Here is a 16,036-nt window from a genome sequence, read left to right as displayed (position 1 = left end):
CAGGAAACTACCTTTTTAGCGAGTATTGCTCCTTCCATGACAACCGTCGCCATAAGTAATTATTGCGAAACGAATTGCCTAAAACGAAAATATTTAACAAGGACAGATTATTTGCAAGAGATTTAGATAACATTTTAACGGTTTCTTAGTCATAACTGTGGGGTCCATCCCATAAATCAAGGAAGAAATCTTCCTTCCTTGATTAGCAGCAACCCACGTTTCTTTCTGCATTTGTCAAATATGGCAGGCGTGCAGATGAAAAATGTCAAGCGTAGCAGGCGAGGTTCTGCCTATAAAAGGAAAGTTTCGGCTCTCATTTTATACACCAATCTCAAAGGAAAAATATATCTGAGAGTTAGAAAGAAAGAGTGAGGTTTCATAGACAGGGTATAAGAAAATAGTCTGTGAGAAAAATAGAGAGTGAGTGATATTGTAGTGAGGTGGGAATATCAAAAGAGGGTTATTTCTTTTGAGTGTTGTAGTGGTCTTTTGAGTATTTTACTCGGACCTACAAAGTGTAAAATTCCTTGCTATAGTGATATCAGTTGCTCTTCTCAGGGCCGTGGTTTTTTCCCTTATTCAAAAGGGTTTTCCACGTAAAAATCTTGGTGTCGTTGTTACTCTTTTATTCTTTTTAATTACCGTATCTCGGTGCTACTTTATTATTTCGCTTTTATTACCGTGAATATTATTTTTGTAGGGGGTTTATTCCCAATAACTGGTATCAGAGCACAGGTTTTGCTCGTTCACTGAAATACTATTCACTATCGGTAGTACTATACTCGGTGAAAAATAAAAATGTCCGGAGTAAAGTACGAGGTAGAAAAATTCAACGCAGATAACGGTTTCTCAACATGGCAAATAAGGATGAGGGATCTGCTCATCCAACAAGGATTACACAAGGTACTAGATGCTGATGCCAAAAAGCCTGATACCATGAAAGCTGAGGATTGGGCTGACTTGGATGAAAGAGCTGGTAGTGCAATCAGGTTGCACTTATCAGATGATGTGGTAAATAACATCATTGATGAAGACACTGCACGTGGAATTTGGACAAGGTTGGAAAGCTTATACATGTCCAAAACGCTGACAAATAAATTGTACCTGAAGAAGCAGTTATACGCCTTACACATGGGTGAAGGTACGAATTTTTTGTCACATTTAAATGTATTTAACAGACTAATCACACAGCTTGCCAACCTCGGAGTGAAAATCGAGGAAGAAGATAAAGCCATCTTGCTATTGAACTCGTTGCCATCTTCGTACGATAATTTGGCAACAACCATCTTGCACGGTAAGCCTACTATTGAGTTGAAAGATGTCACATCGGCTCTTCTACTCAATGAGAAGATGAGAAAGAAGCCTGAAAATCAAGGACAGGCTCTCACCAAAGAAGGTAGAGGCAGGAGTTATCAAAGGAGTTCGAGTAACTATGGTAGATCCGGAGCTCGTGGGAAGTCAAAGAACCGATCCAAATTAAGAGCCAGAAATTACTACAACTGTGATCAACCAGGTCACTTCAAAAGAGATTACCCAAATCCAAGGAAGGGCAAAGGAGAAACCAGTGGCCAGAAGAATGACGACAACACAGCCGCCATGGTGCAAAACAATGATAATGTTTTCCTCTTTATAAGTGAGGAAGAGGAATGCATGCACCTGTCAGGTCCAGAGTCGGAATGGGTGGTTGACATAGCGGCATCTTACCATGCCACACCGGCAAGAGATCTTTATTGCAGATATGTAGCAGGTGATTTAGGCACAGTGAGAATGGGTAACACAAGTTACTCAAAGATTGCAAGGATTGGTGACATTTGTATCAAGACAAATGTCGGATGCACATTGGTTCTAAAGATGTGCGACATGTACCTGATTTGCGAATGAACTTGATCTCGGAAATTGCTTTAGACCAAGATAGATACGAGAACTATTTTGCAAATCAAAAATGGTGACTCACTAAGGGATCATTGGTGATTGCAAAGGGAGTTGCTCGTGGCACGTTGTATAGGACAAATGCAAAAATATGCCAAGGTGAATTGAATACAGCATAAGATGAGATTTCTGCAGATTTATTGCACAAAAGAATGGGTCATATGAGCGAGAAGGGATTGCAGATTCTTGCCAAGAAATCACTTATTTCTTATGCCAAAGGTACAACGGTAAAACCTTGTGACTACTGTTTATTTGGTAAGCAGCATAGAGTCTCATTTCAGACATCGTCTGAAAGAAAATTGAATATACTTGGTTTAGTATATTCTGATGTTTGTGGCCCAATGGAAATTGAATCAATGGGCAGTAACAAATATTTTGTTCCTTTTATTGATGATGCTTCACGAAAATTATGGGTTTATATTTTGAAAACCAAAGATCAGGTGTTTCAAGTTTTCCAGAAGTTCCATGCTCTAGTAGAAAGGGAGACAGGTCGAAAGCTAAAGCGTCTCCGAAGTTACAATGGAGGTGAGTACACTTCAAGGGAATTTGAAAAGTAATGTTCAAGTCATGGGATCAGACATGAAAAGACAGTTCCTGGAACCCCACAACACAATGGTGTAGTCGAGAGGATAAACCGCACCATTGTGGAGAAGGTGAGAAGCATGCTCAGAATGGCTAAACTGCCTAAGTCATTCTGGGGTGAAGCAGTTCAGACAGCCTGTTACCTGATAAATAGGAGTCCATCAGTTCCGTTGGCGTTTGACATCCTAGAGAGAGTTTGGACCAACAAGGAGGTGTCCTACTCGCATCTGAAGGTGTTCGGTTGCAGAGCTTTTGCACATGTACCAAAAGAGCAGAGAACAAAGCTGGATGATAAATCTGTTCCCTGCATATTTATCGGATATGGAGATGAAGAGTTCGGGTACAAATTGTGGGATCCTTTAAAGAAGAAGGTCATCAGAAGCAGACATGTAGTCTTCCGAGAAAGTGAAGTTGGAATTGTTGCTGATATGTCAGAAAAGGCAAAGAATGGTATAATTCCTAACCTTGTTACTATTTCTTCTACTTCTAACAATCTCACAAGTGCAGAAAGTACGACCGACGAGGTTGCCGAGCATGGGGAGCAACCTGGTGAGGTTATTGAGCAGGAGGAGCAACTTGATGAAGGTATCGAGGAAGTGGAGCACCCCACTCAGGAAAAAGAACAACCTCAACCTCTGAGGAGATCAGAAAAGCCAAGGGTAGAGTCATGCAGGTACCCTTCCACAGAGTATGTCCTCATCAGTGATGAGGGGGAGCCAGAAAGTCTTAAGGAGGTGTTGTCCCATCGGAAAAAAAACCAGTGGATGAAAGTCATGCAAGAAGAAATGGAATCTCTACAGAAAAATGGAACGTACAAGCCGGTTGAACTTCCAAAGGGTAAAAGACCACTCAAATGCAAATGGGTCTCTAAACTCAAGAAAGATGGAAATGGCAAGTTGGTCAGATACAAAGCTCGATTGGTGGTTAAAGGCTTCGAACAAAAGAAAGGTATTGATTTTGACGAAATTCTCTCACCTGTTGTCAAAATGACTTCTATTCAAACAATTTTGATCTTAGCAGCTAGCCTAGATCTTGAAGTGGAGTAGTTGGATGTGAAAACTGCATTTCTTCACGGAGATTTGGAAGAAGAGATCTATATGGAGCAGCCAGAAGGATTTGAAGTAGCTGGAAAGAAATACATGGTGTGCAAATTGAACAAGAGTCTTTATGGATTGAAGCAGGCACCAAGGCAGTGGTACATGAAGTTTGACTCATTCATGAAAAGTCAAACATACATAAAGACCTATTCTGATCCATGTGTATACTTCAAAAGATTTTCTGAGAATAACTTTATTCTATTGTTGTTGTATGTGGATGACATGTTAATTGTAGGAAAAGACAAGGGGCTGATCGCAAAGTTGAAGAGAGATTTGTCCAAGTCATTTGATATGAAGGAGTTGGGCCCAGCACAACAAATTCTAGGGATGAAGATAGTTCGAGAAAGAACAAGTAGAAAGTTGTGGCTATCTCAGGAGAAGTACATTGAATGTGTACTAGAACGCTTCAACATGAAGAATGCTAAGCCAGTCAGCACACCTTTTGCTAGTCATCTAAAGTTGAGCAAAAAGATGTGTCCTACAACAGAGGAAGAGAAAGGGAACATGGCTAGAGTTTCTTATTCTTCAGCAGTCATAAGCTTGATGTATGCAATGGTATGCACTAGACCTGATATTGCTCACGCAGTTGGTGTTGTCAGCAGGTTTCTTGAAAATCCTGGAAAAGAACATTGGGAAGCAGTCAAGTGGATACGCAGGTACCTAAGAGGTACCACAGGAGATTGTTTGTGCTTTGGAGTATCGGATCCAATCTTGAAGGGCTATACAGATGGTAATATGGCAGGTGACATTGATAACAAAAAATCCACTACTGGATATTTTTTTACATTTTCAGGGGGAGCTATATCATGGCAGTCTAAGTTGCAGAAGTGTGTTGCACTTTCAACAACTGAAGCAGAGTACATTGTCGCTACAGAAACTGGCAAGGAGATGATATGGCTCAAACAGTTCCTTCAAGAGCTTGGATTGTATCAGAAGGAGTATGTCGTCTATTGTGACAGTCAAAGTGCAATAGACCTGAGCAAAAACACCATGTATCATGCAAGGACGAAGCATATCGACGTGAGATATCATTGGATTCGAGAAAGGATAGAGGATGGGTCTATGCAGGTAAAGAAGATCCATACAAGTGAGAATCCTTCAGATATGCTGACCAAAGTGGTATCAAGAGACAAGTTTGAGCTATGCAAAGAACTTGTCGGTATACACTCAAACTAGAACCTCCGGTGTTACCTCCTTCAGGTGAATGGGACTGGAGGGGGAGGTTTGTGGGGTCCATCCCATAAATCAAGGAAGAAATCTTCCTTCCTTGATTAGCAGCAGCCCACGTTTCTTTCTGCATTTGTGAAATATGGCAGGCGTGCAGATGAAAAATGTCAAGCGTAGTGGACGAGGTTCTGCCTATAAAAGGAGAGCTTCGGCTCTCATTTTATACACCAATCTCAGAGGAAAAATTATCTGAGAGTTAGAAAGAAAGAGTGAGGTTTCACAGACAGGATATAAAAAAATAGTCTGTGAGAAAAATAGAGAGTGAGTGATATTGTAGTGAGGTGAGAATATCAAAAGAGGGTTATTTCTTTTGAGTGTTGTAGTGGTCTTTTGAATATTTTACTCGGACCTACAAAGTGTAAAATTCCTTGCTATAGTGATATCAGTTGCTCTTCTCAGGGCCGTGGTTTTTTTCCTTATTCAAAAGGGTTTTCCACGTAAAAATCTTGGTGTCGTTGTTACTCTTTTATTCTTGTTAATTACCGTATCTAGGTGCTACGTTATTATTTCGCTTTTATTCCGTGAATATTATTTTTGTAGGGGGTTTATTCCCAACAACAACTATATAAACATCCCATTCTAGTTCTTGTAAATTTAACAAGGACAAATCAAATGCAGAAAATATTTAGATACAATTTCAGCGTTTTCCTAGTGATTACTACATAAACATCTCATTCTAGTTCATGTTCAAACTTCCTTGACTTTCCTTCTGTTTTGAAGCTTTTCAAAGTTTGAGTGGAAGATCTACACTGAATTTCATTTAATCCTGTGCAGCTTATGGGGCGAAGAGGTTTTGGAGAAGAGTATATAAAACGTTATAAAATGATGACAAGGTGAGTAATATTTGCTTTGCCACCCATTCCTTTCCTTTTATATTAAAGAAGAGAGGGATAAGGAATGGGGTGATTGAGATTGCCACATTAAATTTCGAATCACTTACACTTTTTTATGTTGCTTTTACATTCTTAGTTTTCAGCACCAGAGAGTACCTTTATTAATTCTTGTTTATGGTACTACCTATTTGAAAAGTTTTTTAATCATATCCACCCCATTTAAATCTTCATAGATTTTACCACCAGAGAGTTCCTCTTGTTATTCTTGTTTGTGGTACTGCCTGTGTTGGCAAGTCTACTATTGCTACACAACTAGCACCAACGCCTCAACTTGCCAAATGTCTTGCAGGTATCTTCCTTATAGATTTTATTCCATTTTTTTATTTGTACGTCGAAGCATGTACTCTCTTGCTTGCTTATCCATTAATGTATTTCCTTTTCCTTGACAGACAGAAATGGTGTATGAATTGCTGCGCACATCAACAGAGTATGTACTACCTCTGCAGATTTCATTTTTCATATTTGATACATTTTACCTGCATTTATCTTATTGTCATGTTTGTTGACGTAGTTACTCAAAGTTCTGAGAATTCTGTGTCAGTCTAACAGTTACGCACCTTGTAAATTTATTTCAGTGCACCTTTGACGTCCCCTCCCGTATGGGCACAAGCTTTCAGCTCGTCTGAGGAGCTAATAACTGAATTTTGCAGAGAATGCAGAATAATATGGAAAGGTATAATTTCTGACCTTTTAGTATAAATAGCTTCTTCAAAGCATATCAAGTAATTTGATCAATATTTCACCACTTACGTAGGTTTGGCTGGCAATTTGAAAAAAGCAATGAAAGATGGTAAACCGATTATAATTGAGGTATCATAATGTGTCTCCTCTGATTGCTTATTTGTAATGCTCAGTTGTTTCTTGAAGTGCCCTTTCTGTTTTCTCTTTCTTTTTTCTTTTCAAGATCTTGTTGAACTCTTTGATTGGGAAAGATGGATTGCGAGTAGCAGACAGTTAGTCCTTCGGATTAAAGAGCCCAAGCTCTAAAAGTTTACTTACGGAAGGGGAGCCTTAGAGCAACATGTCAAATTATCTGTGTGACCTATAGGTTACGGGTTCGAGCCGTAGAATCGGTCAATAAAGCTTGCATCAGGGTAATGTTGGGAAGCGTGTCAAGATAATAGAAGGAAAAGGATATTTAGGAGAGAAACAATAAATTGCACAAGACAAGACAAGACAAAATTTACGTGGTTCGGTAATTTTTGACTACTCCACGGCCACACAAATAATAGTTCTTTATTAATTGAAGAGAGAAAGAAGAAGTTTTGGGATGATCTACAAATGAAAATGTAGACCCATATTTATAAGCATTTGAATGTCCTGCCGAGGTAAGCGCTTACATCATAAGAATGCCGATGTAAGCGCTTACATCATAAGAATGCTGAGGTAAGCGCACAAGAATGTCGATGTAAGCGCTTACATCATATTTTCATCTCTTTTTTATTTTTCTTTCTTTTGTTTTTGTCTACTTTCACATACAACAATAGGTTTGGTCCTATCAATCTCCCCCTCAAACCTATGTTACATCAAGAAAGAAAATAAAGAAAGATTTGCTATTCTCTGGTGGTGCCTTCATTCTATTAGTCTTGAAGGCTAACTGAGGCAGTGTACAGCCTCAGTTTGTCACCACCGACAACTTTGGTCAACATGTCTGACGGGTTCTTTGATCCTGGTATCTTCTGTAGGGAAAGAGTTCCTTCATTTATCAACTCTCGGATATGATGATACCTCAACTGGATATGCTTCAATCTTGCATGAAACACTGGATTCTTGGCAAGATGAATTGCACTCTGGCTATCGCTGAAAAGCTCACAATTGTCCTGCTCTTTACCTAGCTCTTTAAGAAAATTCTTGAGCCAAATCATCTCTTTTCCAGCTTCTGAGATTGTCATGTACTCTGCTTCAGTGGTAGATAGAGCAACACTTTTCTGAAGTCTGGACATCCAACTAATAGCAGTACCACCCAAGGTGAACACGTAGCCCGTGGTACTTTTTCGACTATCCAGATCGCCGCCTAAATTTGCATCAGCAAAACTTTGTAAGATAATATTGCTCTTTTTAAAACAAAGTGCCATACCTGAGGTGTCTTTGAGATATCGCAATATCCATTTTACACCTTCTCAATGCTCCTTTCCTGGATCTGACATGTATCTACTGACAACTCCAACTGCATGGGCTATGTCAGATCTAGTGCAAACCATAGCATACATCAAACTTCCTACTGCTGAAGCATACGGAACTTTGGACATGTACTTCCTTTCTTCATCTGTCTTAGGTGATTGGTCCTTTGACAGATTTAGATGACTTCCAAGTGGGGTGCTTCTGGTCTTTGCATCATGAAGACCTAACCTGCTTAGTACCTTCTGTATGTACTTTTCTTGAGACAACTTTAAGGTTTCTTCCGACCTGTTTCTGCTAATCCTCATCCCAAGCATTTGCTTAGCTGGTCCAAAGTCTTTCATTTCAAACTCCTCAGCCAGTTGTTGCTAAACCAAGTTGATCTCATTTATGCTAGATCCTGCAATTAGCATATCATCAACGTACAACAATAAAATGACATAGGATTCATCAAGATTTTTTATATAACAGCAATGGTCCATCTCACATCGTGTGAAACCATTTTTATGCAGGAATCCATCAAATTTCTTGTACCATTGTCGGGGAGCTTGTTTCAAACCAGACAAACTCTTCTTCAACTTACACACAAGGTTTTCTTTACCAAAAACTTGAAAACCTTCAGGTTGCTTCATGTAGATGTCTTCTTCAAGGTCACCATGCAAGAAAGCAGTTTTAACATCTAGCTGCTCCAAATGCAAATTTTATGCAGCTACGATACTTAGCACCAACCTGATAGTAGTTAATTTGACTACAGGAGAGAAGATCTCGGTGTAGTCAATTACTTCCTTCTGCTGAAAGCCTTTTACTACTAATCGTGCTTTGTATCTCTTCTTACCATCATGCTCTTCCTTGACTCTGTACACCCACTTGTTTTGCAATGTCTTCTTTCCTTTTGGTAACTCCGTAAGTATCCATGTTTTATTCTTTTGAAGAGAATTCATCTCTTCTTTCATGGCTAGCTTCCACTTATCAGAGTCTATTACCTGCATTGCTTCAATAAAATGCTCTGGTTCTCCAGCATCAGTAAGAAGTAAATAGTGAAGAGAGAGAGTTAACCTATCTGGAGCATTCGTGACTCATTTAGATCTCCTCAATGTAGGTTCATGAGTAACAGAATCCAAATTTGATTCAGGTCCTGATTCCATATTTGGTTCTGCATTTAATTCTATCTCTGGTTCCGGTTCTGGTTCTGATTCAGGTTCGGCTTCTAGTTCTTCTTCAAATTCGGCTTCTGGTTCTTCATCTTCAACTTCAGAATCAGTTGTAATCCCTCTAGCCACTTCATTTTCTGAGATTTCTTCTAACTCAATTGTTTCAGACATTGTCTGTTTGCTGGTGTTGGTTGGTTGTACTTCAAGCTTGTCCTTGTACATCATATTTTCATTAAATGTGACAATCCTGTGTCTTAGGATCTTTCTATTCTGATCATCCCAAAACTGATAACCAAAATTATCATCATCATAGCCAATAAAGAAATATTTCTTTGCTTTAGGATCAAGCTTATCTCTATCATTAGAGTTTACATGCACATAAGCAACACAACCAAAAAATTTCAGATGTGAGGGAATTACCTCCTTTCCTGTCCATACCTCCTCAGGAATTTCAAAATTCAGCGGTACAGAGGGTCCCCTATTTATGAGGTAAGCTGCCGTGTTAACAGCCTCAGCCTAAAAATACTTCGGCAATCCAGAATGTATTCTCATACTTCTGGCTCGTTCATTCAGGGTTCTGTTCATCCTCTCAGCAACACCATTTTGTTCCGGTGTTCCAGGAACTGTCTTGATCATTCTGATCCCATTCTCCGAGAAAAATGCTTTGAACTCTTGGCTATCATACTCTTCTCTATTGTCAGACTTCAGACATTTTAACTTTAGATTTGTCTGATTTTCAACTTCAGCTTTCCATCTTTTAAAGGTAACAAACACATCAGATTTATTTTTTAGAAAATAAACCCATACCTTTCTTGTGGAATCATCAATGAAGGTGACATAATAGCGTGAGCCTCCTAGAGAAGTTACAGGAGCTGGTCCCCACACATCTATATGCACTAGTTCCAGTTTCTCTTTCTTTGGCGTCCTTCCCACCTTTGAGAAACTAACTCTCTTTTGTTTCTCGTAAATGCAATCTTCGCACAAACCTAATTCAACATGTTTTAGGTTTGGCAACTTTTCTTTGGATGCCAAAAGCTTCATTCCCTTCTCACTCATATGCCCGAGCCTCCGGTGCCACAATGTTGTATTACGACCATGATCAACTGTTGCTATAGTATCTCTTTCTATTGCAGTTGCATACAGTGTTCTCCTTTTGAAGCCTCGTGCCACAACCAAATTTCCTTTGGTTATCTTCCACGATCTGTTGCCGAATGTTGTTGTATATCCTTCATCGTCAATCTGACCCATAGATATCAGATTTTTCTTGAGGCCATGAACATGTCGTACATTTTGCAATTTCCATAGCGTGCCTTGTGAAGTCTTTATATGAACTTCACCTTTTTTGGCAATGTCGAGAGGTTCGTCGTCTGCTAGATAAACTTTCCCAAATTTTCCAGCAATATAAGTATGCAATAATTCTTTGCATGATGTAGAGTGAAAGGATGCACCTGAGTCCAGAATCCAAGATTCGACTGGACTTTCTGCACAAAAAATTAGTGCATCACCGACTTGTTCAGCAATTACATTTGCTGAATTTTCTTCCTTCTTCTTCTTTGGTTCTCTACACTGGCTACTGTAGTGACCCTTTTTATCTCAATTCCAACAAGTAATGTCCTTACGATTTTTGGATTGTCCTCTTCTCCTTGACTTTGATCTGCCACGACCATAACTCTGTCCTCTTTGGTTGATTCTCCCCCTACTTTCGGTATTAAAAGCAGATCTTGGGGAATCACTTGATTCTCTTCGGCGAATATCTTCGCTTAGAACCAAGTCTCTAATATCACTCAATTTGAGTTTGGTACTTCCTGATGAACCTAACTGCAGTTACTGTTGCAGATTAACTCTCCGGCAGAAATGATGGTAGAATCAACGCCCTGATTTCGTCATCAATTGTTATATTAACAGAACTCAACTGAGTTAATATTATATTAAACTCATTGATATGCTCCGTGATTGATCCACCTTCTGTCATCTTTAAGTTGAACAATCGACGCATCAAATAGACTTTATTTGAAGTAGATGGCTTCTCGTACATATTTGATAACGCCTTCATCAGGCCTGCAGTGGTCTTCTCGTTAATGATGTTAAACGCCACATTTCGTGTTAGCGTCAAACGAATCACACTAAAAGCTTGGCGATCTAATAGATCCTAATCTGCTTTGGCCATAGTCTCCGGTTTCACCTCGGTCAGAGGTAAGTGTAAATTTTTCTGGTACAAATAATCCTCTATTTACATTTTCCAGAATCCAAAATCTTTGCCATTGAACTTGTCAATCTTAACCTTCCCTTCTTCCGATGCCATTTTTCACAAAAACAATTTATGTGAATAGTGCTTGTGAATAGTAACGATGATCAATAGTGTGGCATTATTCTTGTGAATAGTACCTGCACCAATACTGTACTTTTCTACCAGAATTACACTGTTTGTGCTCTGATACCAGTTGTTGGGAAGCGTGTCAAGATAATAGAAGGAAAAGGATATTTAGGAGAGAAACAATAAATTGCACAAGACAAGATTTACGTAGTTCGGCAATTTTTGCCTACTCCACGGCCACACAAAGAATAGCTCTTTATTAATTGAAGAGAGAAAGAAGAAGTTTTGGGATGATCTACAAATGAAAATGTAGACCCCTATTTATAGGCATTTGAATGTCCTGCCGAGGTAAGCACTTACATCATAAGAATGTCGATGTAAGCGCTTACATCATAAGAATGCCGATGTAAGCGCTTACATCATAAGAATGCCGATGTAAGCGCTTACATCATAAGAATGCTGAGGTAAGCGCTTACATCACAAGAATGTCGATGTAAGCGCTTACATCATATTTTCATCTCTTTTTTATTTTTCTTTCTTTTGTTTTTGTCTACTTTCACATACAACAATAGGTTTGATCCTATCAGGTAGGCTGTCTATATCACGCCCTCTTGGGTGTGGCCCTTTTCCGGATCCTATGTGAACGCAGGATGCTTTGTGCATCGGGCTGCCCTCTTTTTTTTTCCTAAGAGTTTACTTACAAAAGAAGCTCCTACAGTGCGCTGCATATCCTTAATTTGTATACCTTCAGTGCCACCGCCGCTGGTACTAAGCAGGAAGTTACTAGCTTTATAAAGCCCCAAGAAAAACGTGTTCGTTGACCCTTGTTCTTTAACAATGCAAACTCTTCAAGCTTCATAGGCATGAAAGTTTGAAAGTAAGATCATTGGAGGCAAAGCCTTTGTAGTTATTATTCTCTCTCCTTGGCAGAACGACAGTGGGTAAAACCATAATAAGTCTCACATGTTATAGAAAAAAGGCATCACAATGAGAGTTAGATGCAAAGCAATGAGAGTTGATGATGGCAGCTTTGTATAACATCAACTTATTTCAACAATATGAAGTTTCCTTTTGTTTCTACCTTCAATTTTCAAAAAAATGTACTATGACATCAACAATTTCAACATTTGATAGTAATAATGAAGTTTCCCTTCAATTTTCCAAAAATGATTGAACATTCAGTGATCCCTCCTTCATGGTATAACTATGGCAGGGAATACATTTAGATCCTAGAATATACCTGATGGAAGAAGAGCATAAATTACTATCACTGCCTCCTGTAGACCATGAAGACCTAAACTTTTCAAAGGTGAAAGATGACAAGGAAATAGAATGGGAAAGCAATTCCGGTATTGAACTTGGTAGTCAGAGTGACACTAAAGATCACTATCCTGAGAATGTAAGTTCAGGAGCAGGAGCATCTTCTGAGTTAAATAAGCTGACAGATTCCCTGAAATCCATGGATATTGTCAATAAAACTTGTCAAGACACAGGTACCTCTTGCTGCAACTTTTCCACTTCCATTTTCAAAAAAAATTCCTCTACTCAAGTTCTGCCTTTTTTTTTCCTTTAAATTCTTGGCAGTATCGAAGCTTCCTCACATACTTTCTGATGATGCTAGTGAAACAGTTAAAGATTCTGGAGTGGATAGAACTCCTGCTCGTGGAAAACAAACTTCCGGTGGTCAACCAATATTTGTTCCTATAGTTCTAAGGATGGCTGACTTTGACCATAAGGTGGTCCAGATTCTCTTAGTGTTGTTAGTCTTCAAGATATACAATTATGACCAACTGAATTAGAGTATTTTACTACTGAGTTTATGTTTGTTTCTTAATCTTCTCATACTAACTTGAATTCAAGGAGATCGTAGTTATTGTCTTACAGTACAAAGTATCTTCTTTCTCCTCCTATTTTAATCATTCGCGATGGCTCTTTCCATCTTCCATGTGCTTCCTCGCTCATATCCTTGTCCTCTCCTTACTTCCTTCTAGGTTGCTACCCGTCTTATCCACTATAGATAAATTTATTTCTCACACTTCATTCCATCTTCGCACATCATGAGCTCACAAACTTCTTGTTATTCCAATTGAGTAACAACCAACCCATGGCTTCTATTGGGTAAGAACCTGAGAATTGTTGGAAATGCATTAATAGGGTGGTGGGAGGGGAAGAGGATGTGTTGTTCGTTCACATACTGACTTCCCTTACTAGAATGCTCTTTGTCATTGCACTTCTTAATTCTTACAAGTACCATATTCTCTTTCTCGTTACTAATTTAATATGCAAGTAATTAAGCTCTTTATATTATCTTATATTGACATGTGTGACACAAAGGGATAGGACTGCTCCTCAATATTCTATTTTGCTACTTAACTTATTGACGAAGCTTTTTTACTTCTAACCAATAACCAGGCATTTCTGGAGGAGTGGGTAGCTACTCGTACTTTCAGGGAGAAGCATCCTGCCCAGGTTTCAAATCTTTTTATATATATATATATATATATCCTTGTAGTAGATTAAGAGAGCTTATCTACCTCTGTTCAACTTTATTTATGTCTACTTTTTCTTATTAAGTGAATGAGCATTTGATCTTAACACGTGCTTATGAGGCATGCATGTTCCCTCGATTTTTCATTTAAAATTTATAGATCCTCTTTTCCCAAAATTAAAAAGTAAAGTTAAACAAAAAGAACAGGAAAGGTGGAGAATGATTGTTCTCTATTTATATTTATATTTATAATGAAAATGTGCGCGCACACGGGACATAATGTATTTGGATGCTTGTGAATGTTTTCCCTTGTGTTTCTTGTTCTTTAGCTGTTAATTCACTTTTGAAACTTCTTTTCAGGATAAAGACAAAGTAATAACTAACTTAATGACTATTCAAGACTACTTGTGTTCCTTTACATCACAGGTATGATGCTTGTTTTCTTTGCTTCCATTAGATAGTTTATTTGATAAAGAAGATTGAATATTTATTCACACTTTTTAAGATGAGGAGCTGTACTATTCTTTTTGAATAGGGTTTGACTGTTGTTGACGTATCAGCTGCAACATTTCCACAGACATTGGATTGGCTGCATAATTATCTTCTTGAGGTTATTTCCTGTTGTATTATATATTCTTTTCCAATGGATTATTATGTTGGATACTTCACCGGGTTACCGTTGATATCATCCGGAGAAGTTTGTATTGATTTGTCTGAAGTTTAAGAAGCTAAAAACAGATAGATATACAATGTTAGTCAAAATCATTGCGTATTTTACTCTTACACGGGCTAGCTGGTAGGAAAATTGTGCGGAAGCCAAATATATATAGTGTAAATGAGTCACAACTACTATACCAAAAATTATGGCAGTCACCAAATAATAAATAAGACAATAAAGCAACAATAAAAAGAACACTAGAATTTACGAGGTTCGGACAATTTTGCCTACTTCCTCCGACACAACCAATATTTTATTTCACTCCAAAAATACAAGTGAAATAATACTAAAAGAGAGAAGATTCAAACGTCTTAAGAAGATAAGAAAGCAAATGAGAGGTGTGTTTTAATCCGAAACATTAGGCCTCCTTTTATAGGTGAAATTTCCATAAACATTTTGTCCACAACCGATGTGGGACTTTGGCAATCAACAAATCTCCACCTTGCAAAATTTCACATCTTCAATTTTCTCTCAGTAACAAATTTTGGTTGTGTCTTCATCTTCAATCTTCAGTGTTCAACAATGTTGATCAAATCCAAACAATGTTGAAACTTGATCGCAGTCACCACTTTTGTCAGCATATCAGCAGGATTCTCTGTAGTATGAATTTTCTTCACTGTGACTCCACCTTCTTCAATGATTTCTCGTACGAAATGATATCGAACATCAATGTGCTTCGTCCTTGCATGATAAACTTGGTTCTTCGCTAATTGAATAGCACTTGGACTATCACAAAAAATTGTTATACTTTTTTGTTCAACACCAAGCTTCTTTAGCAACCCTTGAAGCCAAATTGCCTCCTTCACAGCCTCTGTAATAGCCATGTACTCTGCCTCTGTTGTAGACAAAGCAACTGTTGACTGCAAAGTAGACTTCCAACTAACTGGTGCCTTTGCAAAAGTAAACACATAACCAGTAGTTGATCTTCGTTTGTCCAAATCACCCGCAAAATCTGAGTCACAATATCCAACTACAGACTGATTGCCTTCCTGCTCAAAAACTAACCCAACATTTACAGTATTATGAACATACCGTAGAATCCACTTCACATCTTGCCAATGCTCCTTTCCTGGATTATGCATATATCTGCTAATAACTCCAACAACTTGTGAAATGTCAGGTCTCGTGCAGACCATTGCATACATCAAGCTACCAACAACATTTGCGTATGGTACCTTTGACATATACTCTCGTTCAGCTTCATCTTTTGGCGACATAGTAGTACTTAGCTTAAAATGGGGAGCAAGTGGAGTACTAACTCGCTTAGTATTTTCATCTATGCCAAAACGTTGTAGTACTCTTTTCAAATATTCTTTCTGAGATAAACAGAGTTTCTTTGAACGTCTATCTCTTATTATCTCCATGCCAAGAATTTTCTTTGCCTCACCCAGATCCTTCATCTCGAACTCCTTCTTCAGTTGAATCTTTTCTTCCGAATTCTTGGAAGCTATCAACATATCATCAACATATAGGAGAAGATATACAAAGGAACCATCTTTAAGCTTGCGCAAATACACAC

The 16,036-nt window shown here is 38.4% G+C and overlaps 1 pseudogene; it reads left to right on the top strand.

The window, feature by feature from the left end:
- Positions 1–14,523, top strand: part of LOC142165937 (uncharacterized) — a 41,195-nt pseudogene extending 26,672 nt beyond the window's left edge.
- Positions 14,524–16,036: the final 1,513 nt, after the last annotated feature.

The sequence above is a fragment of the Nicotiana tabacum genome, chromosome 11 (genome assembly GCF_000715075.1).
Source record: "Nicotiana tabacum cultivar K326 chromosome 11, ASM71507v2, whole genome shotgun sequence".
In the NCBI taxonomy this organism is placed as follows: Eukaryota; Viridiplantae; Streptophyta; class Magnoliopsida; order Solanales; family Solanaceae; genus Nicotiana; species Nicotiana tabacum.
This window is presented reverse-complemented; position numbering and strand designations above follow the sequence as displayed.